Genomic DNA, 5,370 nt, shown 5'->3' with positions numbered 1-5,370 from the left:
AGAGGTAACCAGTTTCCTCTTTTAATGTGTGCAAATTCGCACGCCGTGTAATAAAATTAATAATTGCCTGTTTACTCGTACATACCAAATTTGTCGCAATAGCAAAATTACACATAAAATGTTTAAAATAAAGTAATGTTTATTATTAGTAGGAAATGAGTAGTCCACTTGCAAACAGCGTTATGTGATTTTAAAATAGAAAGCCATAAATTTTAAAAAGTGACTACGACAACAAGTAATATTTAAATTGAATCTTTTTTATTATTACCTGAAAATTTGGATAAATAGGAGCCTTATAAAATTGTAACATAACATAACATGTCATAAGATAACATTAACAGTCTATACGACCCAAAGCAGCTTTCTAAGTTCATCAGAAGATTGATACTGTTGAAAGTTCATAAATAAGTATGATCGCGACTTTTGGAATAAAAAGATTTTGCACTCTGTTGTTAGTGGACATGAAACTACTTTAAATACTGGTACGTAATCCGCCAAAAACTAAGAATCGAAAAAATTTTACATAGCGTACTTTGCAAGTAGACTACTCAAATGTAGTTGTAGTTTGAAAATTTTTGCAATTTTAAACATTCTATATATGTGTATTTATGTGTATATTTTAAAGATCCCAAGTTCAAAATCACATACTGAACATCTCATACGTATATTTATACAGATTTTTGTTGAAAAATAGATACTTTTCAGTAGTAGTTTTACATGCTCTTTTTAGAGTGTACTTGCTACTTATTATATTTACTTTGCAAAATACTTATGCACAAAAAATGTACTTTATAAATTGAAATTACAAATGCTTGATTTTATGCACATGTATTCCAAGTCCTTAGGATGGGTTAAATTATGTCTTTTTCATGAAAATGTTTGGTTTTCTTACAAATTATGAGATGTATATGAACCAAAAAAAATTGGATACATTTGGATACATTTTTGGCTTGGTCAGGGATACATTTTCTTGAGACGGCGCGGCAACACTGGTGGTGAGTTATTATCTTTCCCCTTTTTTTATTTGTTCAGTTTTATCAATTTGTAAGTTTCATAAAAAAATTAAGGATATTTATGAAATTCAAAATAGGTGTTTAGTGATACTATATGTATGTACAAATGTGAGATTAAGTTTAATGTTAATTATGATATTGTACATATGTGTACATATGCAGAATTAAACTACTTACTGCTAGGATTGTATACAGTTTGATAACATGTTTGCCTCAATTATGCTTGTTCTAATTTTAATTAAGTTTTCTTAATCTATTTTTGTGTATTGTTTTCAGTTTGTTTTTAGTTTTATCTAGAATTGAGACATTAACACCGTCAACTTTTTGAACTGAAAATGGACCTTCATAAATACTGTTGAGTGTTTCGTATGGCTGTTTTTCGACAAGCCATTCATTTGCTTCTAAATTCAACGGGCGTGCGGTCTTATCATATAGTAACTTGTTTCGAGCTTTATGTTTACTTATCAAACCTTTTGCAATATTATGCGATTTCAGTAACCTATACTTTAATTCCTTGGCATAGTTATCGATGTTGTAAATAGGATCGATTTTCGCAGTTTGCATTTCTTGCGGTAATGTTGCGTTTTTGCCAAAAACTAATTCAAATGGCGTTAGCTTATTATCAAAAGCTGAATTAAAGGTTACGTTATGATGAAATGTAAAGTATTTTAAGTATGTATCCCAATCAAAAAGTGTTTCATTTAAGTATGCGCGAAGATACTCATTGAAGACTCTATGGTTACGTTCTATAGTACCGACTGTTTCATGGTGGTAAGCCGTAGAAAAGTCATGTTTTATTTTCAAAATGTTACATAGCTCTTTAAAAATTTCGTTTTTATATTCGGTGCCTAAATCTGATCTAATGGTATTCATTACGCCGTAGATAAGTATGAAACCTTCGAAGATAGCTTTGGCAACAGTGGTGGCAGTTTTATCTGGTATCGCTATGGTCACAAGATACTTAGTTAAATCACATATCAAGGTAACTGCGAACTTGTTACCGATGTCAGATGTGGGTAAAGGGCCTATTGTGTCTACTACAACTACATCGAAAGTCTTGATTGGGGTTGGAGTAATAATTAATTTTTCTTTATTTTTAGGTTTAACTTTATTGCGTGTGCAATCCTCGCAAAGCTTTAAAAATTTAGAAACATCTCTTGTCATGTTTTTCCAATAGTATTTGGTCCTTAATTTCGCATATAATTTTTTTGTTCCAGAATGTCCGCCTGATAATGGGTCGGTATGGTAAATGGTCATTAACTGTTGTTTTTTGTCGTTATCGGTTACTGTCTCTACTGGGTCTCTCAATATTATTTCTAATGATTTAAGTATGTTATTTCCTTTGGCTTTTAGCTCTGACACAGAAATGTATTTAAAAAAATTGTGGTCTTTTAGCCATTCTATTTTTCTAACATGCTGATTGTCGGCTGCGTTTTGTAGCCTCGAAAGCAAATCATCTAGATTCAGAGTTTCGTTAACAATAGCGATGTTAGTTAATAAGATACGTTTGGATTTTATATGCGCAAAAATGTGAATACTTAAATTATTTGTATTTCGATCGTAAAATATTTGAGACCTTATTCTCGGTATTTTCTTTGAAAAATCGTATGCAAATTTGTCATACACCAGTACTTTTTCAGTTATAGTGCGATTCTGATTGTTTGTATTTGTTTGAGTTTCTTTTGTCATCGAACGAGTTTTCATTGCCAATATGCGTTTAGTGTCTTCTTTTAAATCAGAAAACGAAATTCGCGAAAGTGCGTCAGCTGCTACGTTAGTTTTTCCTTTGATATACTCGATTGTAAAATCGTATTCCGCGAGTTCTAACCTGATTCTAGCAAGTTTCGACGTTGGATCTTTCATGTGGAAAAGGTAGACCAGTGGTCTGTGGTCTGACCTAACCGTGAAGTGTGTGCCATAGATATATGGTCGAAATTGTTTAATAGCGAAGTAAATTGCTAAAAGTTCTAATTCGATTATTGGTTTGTTTTGTTCAGATTTGCTAAAAGATTTTGAGGCGAAATGCAGCGGTAGATCGTTGCCGTCATGGAGCTGGCTTAGTATTGCGCCGCATCCGGTTTTGGGGGCATCAACCGTGACGATGAATTGCTTGGTAAAGTCCGGGTATTGTAATATCTTCGGTGAGATTAAGGCCTCTTTTAAATGTCGAAATGAATTTTTGCATTCGTCACTCCAGACAAATTTCGCGTTCTTCCGACTCAGTGCATTTAATGGTGCTGCTAGTAAAGCAAAATTGGGTATAAACCTACGATAATAATTTGCGAAAGCAATAAATCGACTACAAGAGTCTCTATCTGTCGGTGTTGAGTAGTTTTGGATGTTATCGATTTTGGAATTATCCGGTAAAATTCCTTCTGAAGAACATTTATGACCTAGGAATGTTACCTGGGGTCGAAGGAAGTTACATTTGAGTGGGTTTAGTTTTAGATTAAATGATCGACAAGTGTCAAACACTTTCGAAAGATTTTTTAAATGATGCTCTTCGCTACATCCAATGACAATAATATCATCTGTATATAAAAATGCTTCTTTCGCAGATATACCAGAGAAGGCTATGGACATCATCCGCGAAAATGAATTGGGGGCAACATTTAATCCAAATGGTAAAACCTTCCATCCAAAAGCACCTCGATCTGTACTAAAAGACGTAATATGGCGCGAGTCGACATGTAGTGGAATTTGATGAAATCCCGAGAAAAGGTCTAAAGTGAAGAAATATTTTGCTCTACCTAAATTGTCTAATATATCATCAACGCGGGGCAAGGGAAATTTACCAGCTATAAGATGTTTGTTAATCGCACGGGAGTCCACACACATTCTATATGCTTTTTGTCTTTACTGTTTTTTTTTTTTGGAACCAAAATGAGGGGGCTGTTGTAGTTTGAACTACTTTCTTCTATAAGATTATTTTTAAAAAGATTTTTCACTTGCCTATCAATTTCTTCTCGCTGCGAATATGGTAACCAGTAATTTTTCGTATAAACGGGGATTGTATCCTTTACTCTAAGTTTCTGCTCATAGAAATTATTAATTGTCATGGCATCGTCTTTTAATGCAAATATATCGGCGTATTGACGGCATAAGTTTAATAATTTTTCTTTTAAAGTTGTAAGTGCGTTTATGCGCTTTACATCTACTGCCGTCCTGTTAATTGAATTCTATGAATAGCTCTTGCTTTGGTTTCCCTAAGTTAAAGATACGGTATACCTCGCACCTGGGTGGTATGACGCACGTATCGCTGTTTGTACCATGTAAAATTGGAATGTCCAATTTGTTGTTGCTCAACCAAAATGAAAAGAGATCGTTCGCATAATCTATGTCACATTTATACGATTTGAGAAAATCTTTGCCAAGAATAGCGTCTGATGGAATATTAAAATTGTCTGGCCCGACATGTAATGTATGTTTAAAAAATTTATTTAATGTTGTTAAATTCGTTTTTATTTTCCCGATGGTCGAAACTGTCCCTGTTGTGACACCTGTTATGTTTATTAAATCATTGGTGTCTGCTTGTGTGTCGACGAGGAATGTACACCATTTGTGGGAATCGGTGCATCCTAACTCAATAAAATCTGGGTAGTTTAAATTTAGATAACATATGGATTTTTCGCTATGTTTTACCGTCGCATTTATTCGTTTTGCTCCCCCAGTGTTCGCTCCTGAGGGACTTGCGCGTTTAAAGTGCGGACATTGGAATGCCTGCCGTTATTGGTATGCCGTGAAGTATTGCTATGGCTGTTGTTGTTCCTGTCGCTCGGAAATCTTTGACTTTGTCTTCCGTTAGTGTTATTTAAATTTGTGTTATTGTTGTGCTTTTGCCTATACCATCGATTACTGTTGTGACCGCGGCTAACACTAAAGGGTGAACACACCAAAACTGCGACGCTTTGGGAAGCTTATAACTTACCCAAAACGAATTCAATATTTTGAAATTCAAATACCATAAGCTGACCACATGACCTTAGTTGGACGTAGAAGAAATTTCATTTGAATTAGATTCCTAGTTGAGCTAAAAATGGCAACCGAGTTAGAAACGAGACAAACCATTTTGCGCGAGTTTATAAATGATCCGGCCTTAAGTACACTTAAAATTGCTAAAAAATTAAAGATTGCACTATTCGACAGTTTGCAGGGTTTTAATCGGTACAAATAAGGCCTGGCAGTTACGAGAAAACCAGGGAGCGGGGGTTAGCATGGTCAAAGTGATAAAAACAGTGCTCGGAAGGTCCTCAGTGCGTTTTCGCGAAATCCGAAGATTTTGTCGCGTTATGTTGCAAAATCCGTACGCAGATCGCAGTTTTTCGTACAAAAGGTAAAGCGGAAAGCTTCATTGAGA

Source organism: Rhagoletis zephyria, unplaced genomic scaffold (genome assembly GCF_001687245.7).
Source record: "Rhagoletis zephyria isolate East Lansing unplaced genomic scaffold, Rhagoletis_zephyria_1.1 Rzeph_scaffold_02645, whole genome shotgun sequence".
Taxonomy (NCBI): Eukaryota; Metazoa; Arthropoda; class Insecta; order Diptera; family Tephritidae; genus Rhagoletis; species Rhagoletis zephyria.
Note: the sequence above shows the minus strand (reverse complement) of the source record.